General features: G+C 43.1%; 1 long non-coding RNA gene across 1 annotated transcript in view; it reads right to left on the reverse strand.

Moving 5' to 3' along the window:
* The window catches only part of LOC134611982 (uncharacterized), a 260146-nt gene extending 243913 nt beyond the window's left edge, over positions 1-16233 (reverse strand). The window contains exon 1 of the long non-coding RNA XR_010090922.1: positions 16033-16233. This is a non-coding gene — a long non-coding RNA (uncharacterized LOC134611982). The remainder of the gene's footprint in view (positions 1-16032) is intronic.
* Between the last annotated feature and the right edge of the window lie 1692 nt (positions 16234-17925).

The raw sequence follows: 17925 nt of genomic DNA on the forward strand, positions 1-17925 counted from the left end.
CTGTCTGTCTGTGTGACTGTCTGCGTGTGTGTGACTGTCTGCGTGTGTGTGACTGTCTGTGTGTGTGTGACTCTTTCTGTGTGTGACTGCCTGCCTGTGTGTGACTGCCTGTGTTTGTGTGTGTGTGACTGCCTGCCTGCGTGTGTGACTGCCTGTGTGTGACTACCTGCCTGCGTTTGTGTGTGACTGTCTGCCTGCCTGCGTGTGTGACTGTCTGCCTGTGTGTGTCTGTCTGTCTGTATCTGTCTGTCTGTGTGTGACTGTCTGTGTGTGTGACTCTAATTGTGTGTGTCACTGTAGCTGTGCCATTGTGTGTGCCTGTGCCTGTATGTGTGACTGCCTTTAACTGAGTGTGTGTGTGTACACATGCCTGTAACCAAGTTTAAATTTCCCCCACCCCTTCCTGTCAAGGCTGCACTCACTCACTGACAGACGCACACTCACTGACAGACACACACTCTCATATACACTGACAAACAATGACATACACACACACACACTATTACGTGGACACACACTGACAGATGCACACTCTCACTGACAGAGGCATGCACTCACTGAAAGACGCACGCCCCCACTGACCGACACATACACACTCACTGACCGACACACACATTCACTCACAGACACACACACACAAACACTTAGACATACACACTCACAGACACACATACACACAGACATTTCCACTAACACTTATATTTTTTTAATTTTATTTTAAATCCACCCAGCCTCCCTGGGAGAGCTGGAGTGTATTTCTTACCTGCAGTCCAGTGTGGCTGCTGGGCGGGCAGGCAGGGGCCGCACAGGCTGAGTAGGCGGTGCTTAGTGATGCTGGGAGCCGGACTGATGTCATATTCCTGCTCCCGGCTTCATTAAGCGGCGCAGAGGGAGCTGAGCAGGAAGAGCTCAGGTGAGTATGCTCCTTCGCTGCCTGCTGCCAGCCTCGGGGGGGATCTGCCTGGGGGTTTGGTGGCGGCTTTTTTTGCCACCCCCTGTAAAGTGCCGCCCAAGGCAGATGCCTTGTTTGCCTCGCGATACACACGTCCCTGGTGCCTGTGTTTGTTACTGTATTCAGGCAACTTGGTGGGGGGGGCGCCATGAAGACTTTTCGCACAGGGCGCCTATTTGCCTAAGGCCGGCTCTGAGAACAGTGATTACACTATCTGGATAAGGCAGAAAAAGGAATCTATCAATGGCTGCAACCAGATTTCTGAGATGACAGGCTGTGAAAAACCCAAGAGTGACTGCAAAAGACCTGCAGCAAGACTTGGTGGCAACAGGCACTGAGGTTTCAGTGAGCACAGAAAGGCACATACTAAACGCAGAAGGTTTCCATGCCAGAAATCCAAGACATATACCACTACAGACTCAGAAGCATTAGAAACGTTGGCTCCTATATGCTCAAAATCATATAAATTAGCCACAGAAGTTTTGGGATTTACTTCTGTGGAGGGATGAAACAAAATTGGAACATTTTGGCCCAATGGGTCAGCGGTATGTCTGGAGGAAGAAGAATGAAACATTAGCCGAAAAGAACACTGCCTACAGTTAAGCATGGTGGTGGCTCGGTGATGCTCTGGGCCTGCTTTGCATCCTCTGGCACTGGAAACCTGCAGCAGGTGGAAGGCAAGATTGATTAATTGAAGTATCAGGAAATCCTAGGAGAAAATGTCATGCCGTCTGTGATAGAAGCTGAAACTTGGGCATCACTGGACCTTCCAACAAGACAATGATCACAAGCACACTTCAAATTCCACCAAGACTTGGTTGCAGAAGAAGTCCTAGAAAAATCTACAGTGGCCATCACAGTCACCTGACTTGAAACCCATAGAAGATCTCGGGTGAGATTTGAAGAAGGTGGTCGCAGCAGTCAAAACCAAGAATATTACTTAACTGGAGGCCATTGCTCATAAACAATGGGCTAAGATTCATCAGAAACTGCCAGAAGCTGGTGTCTGGCTATGCATCTGGTTTGCAGTAGGTCATAACAGCAAAATGGTGTTCCTGCCTGCCATTTCTTTGCTCTGGAGTAACCTCCTGTTGTCTCACACAAATATTTACTTTACTCCAGAGTATGAGGCCCCATAATTCCTGATGTTTGAAAGCATCTCTTACTGCTACAGAGCTGCTGGGACCATTCAATCCCCGGAGCTGAGACCTACTGGGGTGGTCAATGCTAAGCCATCAGTTCAGGCCTCTGAGACTTGTGGAAACACTTAAAGCAGAACTGACCTAAAACAGAATCCTATGGCATGAAGGAAAGTGGGTGGCATTAGTGTCCCTTTAATTCTTCTGACAGAGAATGTGTGAAATTAGAGCAAGGAATCATATTTATTTTAAATAACTTATAAAATAAATTATCATAACACTGATAAAAAAAAAAAAAAGATTTGGATTCTCAAATATGATCAGTATCCAGTTTACAGCAATTCCTAATGTATGTTGTGGTGAAAGGAACCTCGCACTGGTTCTTGGAGGGGCTTGCTTGCCAGCCTCTTGCCCTAGGACTATGGCCCCTGTGATAGACCTTGCTTATAGACACTGTTCATGCCTTTTGTACTTGTATGGTTCGGTATTTGGGGCTTGTCGAACGGATCACTTCTGGTAGACGCGACCGACTATCTGTAAAATTGGAGGGCACCGGATATTTCCTTTTTCTGGCGCCCGAACTTTGAAACCACTATTCTGCAACAAGGAATGGCAATTTGCCCTCACACCACACCATTGGATATGACCATCACGTGACCGCAATTCTGCATGGCGGCGCTCATTTAAAAATAAATCTGGAACTCAGAAGTTATTTACAGCCAACTGAGGAAGCTTATACCAGCGAAATGCGTTTTGGCACACAAAGAGACTAATAAGTGCTTGTTTTTTTTATTTGACTGCTTTTTTAAAATAAATAAATATATATGTTAAATAAATACCAATCTGCCTACTAGTCCAAATTCCAGGTTCCAGATAGGGGAGAGTCACCCCCTAAAATTGACACTAAATGTTCCCACTTTAGAGCCGAGGCATCAATAGGCTCTTCAGAAGGTGAGAGTCCATTTATTATATACCTTTGACACCAATGATATTTTAATATACTACTCTATAAGCTCCTTCTGTTTTGTCTGCTTTATCCTGAGAGAGGATTCCGTTAGAAGATGGTGGGGTGCCACCTATATAAGCACCACTGTGCTTCTATAGAGCCTTAATTCTCAGGCTCTGAAGATTGTGAGTTTTCTCACCTATTTACTCTCCTATTTACTTTTTTTTCTGTGTTATTATTCTCCTATTTGTGTATTCAAATACATCAGAATCTCTACACTTAATTTAATAAAGGGTAAGCAATTATTGCATGTAAATATTATCAAGCGCTCCACCCATTTATTGTTAAGATTTTATCTTGATATTTGTTGGTGCCGAACGGATCAGACTAATGTTGTTCGTATACCGAATGAACTGTTGAACGGACCGACCACCCAGAACAGTCGTGTGCTGCTTGTTAACTCTTTTGACCCTTATCAACACCTTATCCACAACGTTAGCTGGGTGGCCGTCGTTGGTGCGAACACATGGCAGCGGCCATCTTTAGTCACGAACACATACAGCGGTGTTTGGTCGTCGAGTGCATGGAACTATAATCGGACACTCGTCAGCGCGAACACCGCTGGGACTTCCATCTCCAAGTATGTTCAGTGGCGTTCTTATGAGAAGAGCGGCGTTCGGTGGGAGCAAGCTTTCAAATGAGAGGCATAGACTGAATCTACACACGAACTGTTACTTTCGGTGTTTTGGACTATTTTAGGTATTCCCAAAAGAGACCGACCGCACATCCTGAATTCATGGAACTCTTTTGGGCAGGAGCCTGGTGTGTGCTCGGTCAAAATATGACCTTTATGGAAATCCTGAACCAATTTTGGTGATTTTTAGATATGTTGGTCCCCCAGATCGGGGCTCTCAGGAGATATGACTATATTGGGGTTTCCATGTGTTTTGGGGGTATTTTTAATATGTTATAAAAATGTGTGTTTTTGTGTCTGGAGATAATTGAGTTCATTGAGCTGGGGACTACAGTGCTGATGGTATCCTGGAGAGTGGAGGCAACTGACCTCCAACAGCAGTCAGAGATACTGGAAGATGAGACAACTGGTCCCTCTCCACCAACTAAAGGGGGACAGCACCGCTGACCCCAATGGTGCAGATGGGACCGCAGTCTCTGCACCAGATCTACCGGGATGCTGTACAGCTGTCTTGGATCCCCAACAGCCACAGCAGGGATACCAGAGGAAGGTGGTGGACAACCCCTCCCCGCAGCAGCAAATTCACAACTGGGTCCTGGGGGCTTTGACCCCATCCAGCAGAAGAGCTGGCATCAGGGCAGAGTGCGACTGACCTCTGCCCTACCTGCCCCCTTGTTACAGGGCAGGACTACATACCAGTCCCCCCAGTGGAAGAGCTGGCACCTGGACAGAGAGCAGTTGGCTTCTGCCCTCCCCTTTCCCTTTGTCCAGGGCCATGAATACCCACAGGCCACCCCAGCAGAAACCTCAGTCCAGGACCTGACGACCCTCTATCCTACCCAGCTGTAACGCTGACTATGGAGCAGAGTGCCGCTGGCCTCTGCCCACCAAGTACTCACAACTCCATACTTGTGAGCACAAGGGAGATCGGGGATGACGGACACCCATTCAGCAGCCTGGGACATACAGGGAAGAGTCCTGTATGTGTAAGAGGTTATGGTAGCACTAGCACTTGTTGTATGTGTAGGAGATTACGGTGGTGCCAATGCTGTTTTTCTCTTATGGTTGTGATATCACACCTCATATGCTGTCCATGCTCATGCAATCTTATCTCGTCGTCTGCCAGCTGTTTTTGAGTCCTCTGTCACCCGTTCTCTCTTACCCCACTCACCCCCTGCTCTCTGCCTGCAGGGCCTACATAAGAGGAGGCTATTATTTATTTTCCAGCTATTTTAACCCCCCCTCCTTCCCCTTTAGCTCTCAAACAAACGTGTTGTGTTAGTAGCTGACTCTGCAGAACAAAGTGTGTGTTTGTCTCCCCTCTGGGGAGAAATGAAAGGCAGTCTCTATCCTCTGTACCACGCTGGGACCTCTGCTTTTTATACTCTGAGCTCGACAGGACAAATGCTATCTGAGGAGACATAGAGACCCTCTTCAGAGCAGAATGGGGGGCTTGTTCTGATGGTCCTTTAATGGTGAACTCAGAGAGAACATTAGGACAGAAGGGTCTGTGTCCTGGCCTCACAATGGGCTGAATTATTACAGCTTTAGACTCCAGGCAAAGCTGCTGGACAGGGGAGTCTGGGCTTCTGCATTCATAATATTATGGGAGGCGGCTATTATGAACAATAAAAGATGCCTTCATTCCCTTTGGGATTTTATGAAGGAGCCCTTTCTGATCCCCAGAGCTCACTCGTGGTCTGTCTGTACAGAAGTGAAATAAATGAAAGCATACTTAGCAGCCTAGATTAACCTGCTGGGAGTTAAGTGGTTAATTCAGTCACCTTCACATTGCCTGTATCGAATTTCTATGATACCTCAGGCACTTAGTTACACTCCATCTCTGAGCAGTATCTGTGGCATGTTCTGTGTTAACCCCACCCCCGTTTCAGGACAGCCTGCTCCCCGTTTCAGGACAGCCTGCGCCCCGTGTTAGGACAGTCGCACAGCCTGCGCCCAGTTTCAGGACAGTAGGACAGCCTATGCCCAGTTTCAGGACAGTAGCAAAGCCTGCGCCCCGTGTTAGGACAGTAGCACAGCCTGCGTAACGTGTCAGGACAGTAGCACAGCCAGCGTCCCGTGTCAGGACAGTAGCACAGCCAGCGTCCCGTGTCAGGACAGTAGCACAGCCTGCGCCCCATGACAGACATATAAGGATAGTTTGCGCCCAATGACAGCCAAATAAGGTTGGTTTGTGCCCCATGCAGGGACGTTTTAGCCGCGAGGGCAGCATTTTCCAGTTCGCGGCAAAAAAAAGCCGCCCCCAAATGCCCAGGGCAAATGTCTTGTTAGCCTTGCGGCTAACTGACAAGCCAGGCGGGTGGGCGGCGCTGGCGAGGGAGCAGTTTCCCCTGAGCGCTCTGCTGAGCTCTGACGTCATATTCCAGCTCCCGGTATCACACTGCGGCGCACGAGGGAGCTGAGCAGAGAGCTCAGGGAAAAGTGCCCCCTCAGCAGTGCCGCCTGCCCGCCCAGCAGCCCAGCAGCCCCACTAGACCCCAGGGAGAGGGAGAACCTCCCCTCCCCCAGCATTCCCAAAGATAAGGAGGCTGGGGGGGGGGCTAAATAAAAAAAAAGTGAGTGTATTAATGTGAGTGAGTGAGTGAGTGTGTATGTCTGTTAGTGTGTGTCTGTGTGTGTCTGTTAGTGTGTGTCTGTGTTTGACTGTTAGTGAGTGTGTGTCTGTTAGTGTGTGTGTGTGTATGTTAGTGAGTGTGTGTGTGTTAGTGTGTGTCTGTTAGTGTGTGTGTTTGTCTGTTAGTGTGTGTCTGAGTGTGTTTGTCTGTTAGTGTGTGTGTGTCTGTTAGTGAGTGTGTGTCTGTTAGTGTGTGTGTGTGTGTGTCTGTTAGTGTGTGTGTCTGTTAGTGAGTGTGTGTCTGTTAGTGTGTGTGTGTGTGTGTGTCTGTTAGTGTGTGTGTGAGTGTGTGTGTGTCCTATGACAGCCATATAGTTGGTTTGCGCCCAATGACAGCCATATAAAGATGGTTTGCGCCCCATGACAGCCATATAAGGATAGTTTGCGCCCCATATGAGGACAGAGTTCTCCAACTCTAGGTGTCATTTCAACACATTGCCTCCCGTGTTTTACCCAACAACATTTCTCAAATAACAGACCCTTGTATCATTTCGCTACCCGGGTATTCTGAGTCTCAAGTGGTCTTTAATGTGTTTTTATATACTGTAACAAACCACCTCTTTTACCGGTAGGATTTTGTCACAGATCTTATGGTAGCCACAGCCTTCTAGGGTAATCAAAGTCCAGGAAACATCCAGCTCAGTTTTTCTGATTTATTTGGTGCAAAATATAGAGGTGCGTAAAAATAAAATAAACAAAACAAAATTCCTTGCTCTTGTTTGAGCACTTACTAAACACAGTAATCACTACCTGGAATTGGGTGGCTTTCCCACCTACCAATTTACAATAGCAAAATATAGCTGCAACACACACCATTCCTCTGGCTCTTTCTCCCTCACTCTGCAGCAGCTGATCCCTTCTTTTAAAAGCCTGCCTGCCTTTTTCTCTTTGCTTGATGTTAAGTTCTTAAGGATGTTAAGAAGGTATAAAAGTTAAAAGTGACAGTACATTATAGTGCAGAGACCGCATGAACCGCCCCAGTAACACAATGTTCATAAAGGCCTTTGCGTACACTACAACACTGTAACCACGAAATATTGTATTGCATAATGTGAATGCTGGCTTCTGCGTAAGCCCTTAAAATGCTACAACAATTGGGTACCATTCTTCGTCACTACCAAAATAGATATCTATACGAAAATTTTAAAATAAAACAGTGACGGGACATGTTTCTGCCTGCAATTTTGAATAAACAAGCCTACAACACTACGTTAACATTGGCTTCTGCGTGAGCCGCAATGTTGTTTTAACCATAGAATTGTCTTACTATGCCAATACAGGCTTCTGCGCAAGCCATCCGATTGTAATACCAACTGCACATTGTTACGTGTCACGACCAAAAATAAAGAATTAAAAAAAAAAAGCCTGCCTGCCAATTGACCAGCTACAGGTGAGGATCAATTAGTTCATATCTCTGGAACTCCTAAGGTAAATACAAGATCTGGTCTGGCTGTTATATAGCAAATAGTGCTATTGGAGCACGGGCCCACCCTGCTCTCCAAATGCTCCGCCCCAGGGACCCCTTACCATGGTTTGCAGAGTATCAGCGATGTATCTTACAAACCTAACATCTCTCCCTGGGGCATTTAATTGAGAAACCTCAGGCTGCTGTTTAGTAAATCAGGCCTAATATATATTCCCTAAACAACCATTTCACATTTTCTCTCACAATACATACACATCCAGATGAAACAGCAGCCTAGACCCTAAGATGGGGACACATTGTAATTTCGGTGTCACGTGCCCTGATAATAGACATAGCTCGCTGCGTACAGAAGTGGATTATAAGGGCCGACCTTAGGGGTGTGCGAGCTGTGCGGTCGCACAGGGCCCCATGAAGCAGGGGGCGCCGTGCGGCCAACACAGCTCACACATGGCCGGCCAGAATTAAAAAAAATTTAAATTTGTGGCGGGGCGAGGCTTACTGTGCAGGGGCGGGGCTTACCATACTGCAGGGGCGGAGCTAAAAGTGCACTGTAACTGCTGCTGGGGAAGCAGGAAGAAGTCCCTGCTTCCCCCAACAACCAGAATCCAGGAGCTGCACTGCCTGTCTGCCTCCACAAGGAACAGAGGTAACTATGTGTGACTGTCTGCCTGTGTGTGTGACTGTCTGTGTTTGGCTGTCGGCCTGTGTGTGTGACTGTCTGCCTGTGTGTATGACTGTCTGCCTGTGTGTATGACTGTCTGCCTGTGTGTATGACTATCTGCCTGTGTGTGTGACTGTCTGCCTGTGTGTATGACTGTCTTCCTGTGTGTATGACTGTCTGCCTGTGTGTATGCCTGTCTGCCTGTGTGTATGCCTGTCTGCCTGTGTGTATGACTGTCTGCCTGTGTGTATGACTGTCTGCCTGTGTGTATGACTGTCTGCCTGTGTGTATGACTGTCTGCCTGTGTGTATGACTGTCTGCCTGTGTGTATGACTGTCTGCCTGTGTGTATGACTGTCTGCCTGTGTGTATGACTGTCTGCCTGTGTGTATGACTGTCTGCCTGTGTGTGTGTGACTGTCTGCCTGTGTGTGTGACTGTCTGCCTGTGTGTATGACTGTCTGCCTGTGTGTATGACTGTCTGCCTGTGTGTATGACTGTCTACCTGTGTGTATGACTGTCTGCCTGTGTGTGTGACTGTCTGCCTGTGTGTATGACTGTCTGCCTGTGTGTATGACTGTCTGCCTGTGTGTGTGACTGCCTATGTGTGACTGTCTGGGCAGACTAGATGGGCCGAATGGTTCTTATCTGCTGTCACATTCTATGTTTCTATGTCTGCCTATGAGTGTGTGTGTGGCTGTCTGCCTGTGTGTGTGGCTGTCTGCCTGTGTGTGTGGCTGTCTGCCTGTGTATAACTACGTCGTTAAATGGGATTTAAATGTAGTAATTGCTGGGGTGTTGTGTGGTCAGATTGCAGAGCTTAGATTTGACGCCTGCCATGGAATCTCCTTTTAACCATTTATATTACCTTAATATCCCAGAGCACAGGTGACCAAATGGCTGTTTGCTTTCATACTTTGATCTGGTGAAGTATCAAAACAGACGTACTGCCCCTACATGGACTAGTCAGTTAGTTCTGGCTATTTACATGGAGCCGAGGTGCTGGGCTCGAGGATCAGATTGAAATTTAATGAGATTCCCCCACAAATGGCGGAATCTGTAATATTTCTTCTAATGGAATATCATTATTAACCCCTTAAGGACACATGACGTGTGTGACACGTCATGATTCCCTTTTATTCCAGAAGTTTGGTCCTTAAGGGGTTAAACTATCGTGCTCAGATACCTGGAGAATCCAATTGTCCCAGCCAGAAGATACATTCAGCATGTTTAGCCACGTTTACTTGGGCTACGAGAGGCTGGGGTTTCATATCGCCATGTATCGTTGTATACTCAGTCTGACAAGGTCTGAAAGTGCTGTCCAGCAATATGCTAAATTCCTGAGGTACCATGTGAAGATTGTGAAGAAATCACACCTTAGATTACATAATTCATTCCATATTGTGAGAGCTGCCGGCTTGCCCACCTCCTCCTGATCTGACACCTTCTCACCGTGCCACCTTCCATTTGCCCAGTGTGTGCCCGCTCACAGTGACAATCTGCCCTTTTATTGTGACAATCTCTCAAAATAAAAAAAACGCACAGTAAGTTGGCTCGAAAAAGTGAAGGCGTCAAACAGAAACCTTGTTTCAGATAAGTATAGGTCCCAGAGAGAGACTAGCAGTTACACCTTGTTTCAGGTAAGTATAGGTCCCAGAGAGAGACTAGCAGTTACACCTTGTTTGAGGTAAGTATAGGTCCCAGAGAGAGACTAGCAGTTACACCTTGTTTCAGGTAAGTAAAGAACCCAGAGAGAGACTTGCAGTTACACCTTGCTTCAGGTAAGTATAGGTCCTAGAGAGAGACTAGCAGTTACACCTTGTTTCAGGTAAGTATAGGTCCCAGAGAGAGACTAGCAGTTACACCTTGTTTCAGGTAAGTATAGATCCCAGAGAGAGACTAGCAGTTACACCTTGTTTCAGGTAAGTATAGGTCCCAGAGAGAGACTTGCAGTTACACCTTGTTTCAGGTAAGTAAAGAACCCAGAGAGAGACTTGCAGTTACACCTTGCTTCAGGTAAGTATAGGTCCTAGAGAGAGACTAGCAGTTACACCTTGTTTCAGGTAAGTATATGTCCCAGAGAGAGACTACCAGTTACACCTTGTTTCAGGTAAGTAAAGATCCCAGAGAGAGACTTGCAGTTACACCTTGCTTCAGGTAAGTATAGGTCCTAGAGAGAGACTAGCAGTTACACCTTGTTTCAGGTAAGTATAGGTCCCAGAGAGAGACTAGCAGTTACACCTTGTTTCAGGTAAGTATAGGTCCCAGAGAGAGACTTGCAGTTACACCTTGTTTCAGGTAAGTATAGGTCCCAGAGAGAGACTAGCAGTTACACCTTGTTTCAGGTAAGTAAAGATCCCAGAGAGAGACTTGCAGTTACACCTTGCTTCAGGTAAGTATAGGTCCTAGAGAGAGACTTGCAGTTACACCTTGTTTCAGGTAAGTATAGGTCCCAGAGAGAGACTACCAGTTACACCTTGTTTCAGGTAAGTAAAGATCCCAGAGAGAGACTTGCAGTTACACCTTGCTTCAGGTAAGTATAGGTCCTAGAGAGAGACTAGCAGTTACACCTTGTTTCAGGTAAGTATAGGTCCCAGAGAGAGACTAGCAGTTACACCTTGTTTCAGGTAAGTATAGGTCCCAGAGAGAGACTTGCAGTTACACCTTGTTTCAGGTAAGTATAGGTCCCAGAGAGAGACTAGCAGTTACACCTTGTTTCAGGTAAGTAAAGATCCCAGAGAGAGACTTGCAGTTACACCTTGCTTCAGGTAAGTATAGGTCCTAGAGAGAGACTTGCAGTTACACCTTGTTTCAGGTAAGTATAGGTCCCAGAGAGAGACTACCAGTTACACCTTGTTTCAGGTAAGTAAAGATCCCAGAGAGAGACTTGCAGTTACACCTTGCTTCAGGTAAGTATAGGTCCTAGAGAGAGACTAGCAGTTACACCTTGTTTCAGGTAAGTATAGGTCCCAGAGAGAGACTAGCAGTTACACCTTGTTTCAGGTAAGTATAGATCCCAGAGAGAGACTAGCAGTTACACCTTGTTTCAGGTAAGTATAGGTCCCAGAGAGAGACTTGCAGTTACACCTTGTTTCAGGTAAGTATAGGTCCCAGAGAGAGACTAGCAGTTACACCTTGTTTCAGGTAAGTGTAGGTCCCAGAGAGACTTGCAGTTATACCTTGTTTGAGGTAAGTATAGGTCCCAGAGAGAGACTAGCAGTTACACCTTGTTTCAGGTAAGTATAGGTCCCAGAGAGAGACTAGAAGTTACACCTTGTTTCAGGTAAGTATAGATCCCAGAGAGAGACTAGCAGTTACACCTTGTTTCAGGTAAGTATAGGTCCCAGAGAGAGACTAGCAGTTACACCTTGTTTCAGGTAAGTATAGGTCCTAGAGAGAGACTAGCAGTTACACCTTGTTTCAGGTAAGTATAGGTCCCAGAGAGAGACTAGAAGTTACACCTTGTTTCAGGTAAGTATAGGTCCCAGAGAGAGACTTTAAAACAAATTAGAATAAAACACAATATTGCAGCAGAACATGTTTCAACCTGTCTTCCTCAGGTGCATCGATTATATCTATATATGTATCTATAGTATCGGTTAGCCCCTACAGCATTGATTATATCTATATATGTATCTATAGTATCAGTTAGCCCTTATAGCATTCATTATATCTATATATGTATCTATAGTATCCGTTAGCCCATATAGGATCATTTATATCTATATATGTATCTGTAGTATCGGTTAGCCCCTATAGCATTCATGATATCTATTAATGTATCTATAGTATCGGTTAGCCCCTATAGCAACCATTAAAACTATATATGTATCTATAGTATCAGTTAGCCCCTATAGCATCAATTTTTATCTATATTTGTATCTATAGTATCGGTTAGCCCCTATAGCATCTATTATATCTATATATGTATCTATAGTATCAATTAGCCCCTATAGCATCCATTATATCTATATATGTATCTATAGTATTGGATAGCCCCTATAGCAACCATTAAAACTATATATGTATCTATAGTATCGGTTAGCCCCTATAGCAACCATTAAAACTATATATGTATCTATAGTATCAGTTAGCCCCTATAGCATCCATTTTTATCTATATTTGTATCTATAGTATCGGTTAGCCCCTATAGCATCCATTATATCTATATATGTATCTATAGTATCGGTTAGCCCCTATAGCATCCATTATATCTATATATGTATCTATAGTATTGGATAGCCCCTACAGCATTGATTATTTATGTATCTATAGTATTGGTTAGCCCCTATAGCATCCATTATATCTATATATGTATCTATAGTATCGGTTAGCCCCTATAGCATCAATTATATCTATATATGTATCTATAGTATCGGTTAGCCCCTACAGCATCGATTACATTATATATGTATCTATAGTATCGGTTAGCCCCTATAGCATCCATTATATCTAAATATGTATCTATAGTATCGGTTAGCCCCTATAGCATCCATTATATCTATATATGTATCTATAGTAACGGTTAGCCCCTACAGCATCGATTATATCTATATATGTTTCTATAGTATCGGTTAGCCCCTATAGCATCGGTTATATCTATATATGTATCTATAGTATCGGATAGACCCTATAGCATCCATTATATCTATATATGTATCTATAGTATCGGTTAGCCCCTATAGCATCCATCATATCTATATATGTATCTATAGTATCGGATAGCCCCTATAGCATTGATTATATCTATATATGTTTCTATAGTATCGGATAGCCCCTATAGCATCGATTATATCTATATTTGTAGCTATAGTATCAGTTAGCCCCTATAGCATCGATTATATATATAAATGTATCTATAGTATCAGATAACCGCTATAGCATTGATTATATCTATATATGTATCTATAGTATCAGATAGCCCCTATAGCATTGATTATATCTATATATGTATCTATAGTATGGGATAACCCCTACAACATCCATTATATCTATATACGTATCTATAGTATCAGATTGCCCCTATAGCATGAATTATATCTATATATGTATCTATATTATGGGATAGCCCCTACAGCATCCATTATATCTATATATGTATCTATAGTATCAGATATCCCCTATAGCATCAATTTTATCTATATATGTATCTATAGTAGAGGATAGCCCCTATAGCATTGATTATATCTATATATGTATCTATAGTATCAGATAGCCCCTATAGCATTGATTATTGGTTCATTAGCATTGGTTAGTATTGGTTAGTCCTTTTGGCATTGGCTAAATTCTTATAGCTAGAGTCCCAGTTTATATAATAATAATAATAATAAATAATTAATAATAACAACCTTAAATCCCAGTCCCTGTAGTACCAGTGGAATGTACCCGGGATTACTTAAATCAGTAAAACATTTATAAAACAAACAGACAGCTGTCAGTGATTCCATCCCTCCAGAACAGAAGGGGTTAATAATTAATATTTTGCGATTTTACAGGTGATATATGGTTTCTGTGCCAATCCCTCCTCCGTACACTCTCTGCCACCGGGTGAACTCCACTTTCTGACACAGAGGAGTGCCAACACCACTGAGCAGGTGTCATCCACACCTGAGTAATGTTCCCCTAAATGGCATAACCCCCCACCCCCTCAATATATAGAAACATAGAAACATTGAATGTGACGGCAGATAAGAACCATTCGGCCCATCTAGTCTGCCCAGTTTTCTAAATACTTTCATTAGTCCCTGACCTTATCTTATAGTTAGGATAGCCTTATGCCTATCCCACGCATGCTTAAACTCCTTAACTGTGTTAACCTCTACCACTTCAGCTGGAAGGCTATTCCATGCATCCACTACCCTCTCAGTAAAGTAATACTTCCTGATATTATTTTTAAACCTTTGTCCCTCTAATTTAAGACTATGTCCTCTTGTTGTGGTAGTTTTTCTTCTTTTAAATATAGTCTCCTCCTTTACTGTGTTGATTCCCTTTATGTATTTAAATGTTTCTATCATATCCCCCTGTCTCGTCTTTCCTCCAAGCTATACATGTTAAGATCCTTTAACCTTTCCTGGTAAGTTTTATCCTGCAATCCATGAACCAGTTTAGTAGCCCTTCTTTGAACTCTCTCTAAGGTATCAATATCCTTCTGAAGATACGGTCTCCAGTACTGCGTACAATACTCCAAGTGAGGTCTCACCAGTGTTCTGTACAATGGCATGAGCACTTCCCTCTTTCTACTGCTAATACCTCTCCCTATACAACCAAGCATTCTGCTAGCATTTCCTACTGCTCTATTACATTGTCTGCCTACCTTTAAGTCATCAGAAATAATCACCCCTAAATCCCTTTCCTCAGATGTTGAGGTCAGGAGTCTATCAAATATTCTGTACTCTGCCCTTGGGTTTTTACGTCCAATATGCATTATCTTGCACTTATCCACATTAAATGTCAGTTGTCACAACTCTGACCATTTTTCTAGTTTACCTAAATCATTTGCCATTTGGCTTATCCCTCCTGGAACATCAACCCTGTTACATATCTTAGTATCATCCGCAAAAAGACACACCTTACCATCAAGACCTTCTGCAATATCACTAATAAAAATATTAAAGAGAATGGGTCCAAGTACAGATCCCTGAGGTACCCCACTGGTGACAAGCCCAAGCTTCGAATATACTCCATTGACTACAACCCTCTGTTGCCCGTCACTCAGCCACTGCCTTACCCATTCAACAATATTGGAATCCAAACTCAAAGATTGTAGTTTATTGATAAGCCTTCTATGTGCAACAGTGTCAAAAGCCTTACTGAAATCTAGGTAAGCAATGTCTACTGCACCACCCTGATCTATAATTTTAGTTACCTAATCATATATCTACATACATTCATTCATTCATTAATTCATTGATATATAGAGACATTAATGTATTATATAGACACAGTCATTGTATACAAACATGAATGTATTATATAGACACAGTCATTGTATACAGACATTAATGTATTATATAGACACAGTCATTGTATACAGACATTAATGTATTATATAGACACAGTCATTGTATACAGACATTAATGTATTATATAGACACAGTCATTGTATACAGACATTAATGTATTATATAGACACAGTCATAGTATACAGACATTAATGTATTATATAGACACAGTCATTGTATACAGACATTAATGTATTATATAGACACAGTCATAGTATACAGACATTAATGTATTATATAGACACAGTCATTGTATACAGACATTAATGTATTATATAGACACAGTCATAGTATACAGACATTAATGTATTATATAGACACAGTCATTGTATACAAACATTAATGTATTATATAGACACAGTCATTGTATACAGACATTAATGTATTATAGACACAGTCATAGTATACAGACATTAATGTATTATATAGACAGTCATTGTATACAGACACCAATCAGAGGTCTAGGATATACTAAGTATCATATTGTTTCTTTGTAAATAATAAACAATGTATCCCTTATTAAAGCTGACACTAACCCCATCCATCACACACTCAGGTAGGTCAGGGAGTCACCACTTACCTGCCCAGGTCTGGCTGAGATCCTTCCATTGGTTAGTCCATGATTAAAGTATCCCAGGTAATGAAAATAAATCCAGAGTGAGGAGAGATAAATCCTGTAGTAATCCATTGGGAAGTGGGCACAGAGGGCACCCAGGGAGAGCCAGCATCCTGCCACTAGGCAGCAGATCCAGGTCTGAGTGTCCTCCAGAGGCTGCAAAGAGAGCTCATTCAGAGTCACTCCTCCTGCCTCAGGGACTGGCTGCCAATTCACAGACTGCCTGCACTGCTGTGTGAGATTTGTTATACTATCCCTAACTGTGTTAACCCCTCAGCTGCTGCTGCCCTGGCCAGGGTACCTACTTTACCCTGTCACACCTTACTGGCATTTAAATATATAGTGAATGCCAGCTGTGCCCCATGAGCAGGGCCAATTCATTTCTAGTCATTAATTCTAGTTAGAACATAGCATGACATTCATTTATAGTGATTTATAACACAACATTCATTTATAACTATTCATTTCAATTCATTTATAACATATCATAACATTTATCTATATTAATTTATAACAACATATTGATTTATAACATACCATAACAATTATCTATATTAATTTATAACAACATATTGATTTATAACATACCATAACATTTATCTATATTAATTTATAACATAACATATTGATTTATAACATACCATAACATTTATCTATATTAATTTATAACATAACACATTGATTTATAACATATAACATTTATCTATATTGATTTATAACATATCAGAAGATTTATCTATATTGATTTATAACATAAAATATTGGTTTATAACATTTATTTCTACTATTTTATAATATATTCATTGATAACATCTGGTCACCAAGTCTGCATTTATAGTGTTTATTAGAACAATAAAGCAATACATTGGTATTGAAAATGCTCCAGTTCCAAGATTGATCTTTATTATTTTTTATGATGCACCAACATATTGTGTAGCGCAGTATAACTGTGTCAGTATTGTGTAAAGTAGACGGATCTGGGCAGGGTGGCAGAGGTCTCTAATTTGCTGGGTCCGCATGTCACAGGGATAACCAGGGATTTGGTCTCTTCTCGTGGGTCCCAATGGGAAGGGGAATTAAAATTATATCACATTGTCATTGACCCACAGGGAATCTGTCTGTTGCAGTAAAGCACAGCGTTAATTATCGTCCCCGGGGAGTGATGCTAAGTCGCAGGTGAAGGGATTGGTGGATGAGTGACAGACGTGTGTAATTGTGGTTTTACCCTGTGCTGCTTTTACTGCTGTGTAGTGGTGGCATGTAGACTCCATTTCCCATTGTCCATTTGGGGAAATAGCTGGATTGTGTATGAATTGCCCTTGTGTTCTCGAAGGGCCCCGAAAACGGCAGTCTGTACTGCACCGAAAGATCGAGATGGGGCATTATTGAGTCACCAGGGGATTATTGAATGGCTGGGGCATTACTGATTCACAGGGGGCATTATTAGGTGGCTGAGGCATTACTGGGTCACATGGGGTATTATTGGGTCACATTGGGGGTATTATTGAGTCACAGGGGGCATTACTGATTTACAGGGGGCAGTATTAAGTGGTTGTGGCATTACTGGGTCCCAGGGGGTATTATTGGGTCACAGGGGGTATTATTGAGTCACAGGGGCCTTATTAAGTGACTGAGGCATTACTTGGTCACAGGGGCATTATTAAGTGACTAAGGCATTAATTGGTCACATTATTGGGTCACAGGGGTTATTACTGGGTAACAGGGGGCATTACATAGAAACATAGAACATAGAAACATAGAATGTGACGGCAGATAAGAACCATTCGGCCCATCTAGTCTGCCCAGTTTTCTAAATACTTTCATTAGTCTCTGGCCTTATCTTATAGTTAGGATAGC

Source organism: Pelobates fuscus, chromosome 5, assembly GCF_036172605.1.
Source record: "Pelobates fuscus isolate aPelFus1 chromosome 5, aPelFus1.pri, whole genome shotgun sequence".
Lineage (NCBI taxonomy): Eukaryota > Metazoa > Chordata > Amphibia > Anura > Pelobatidae > Pelobates > Pelobates fuscus.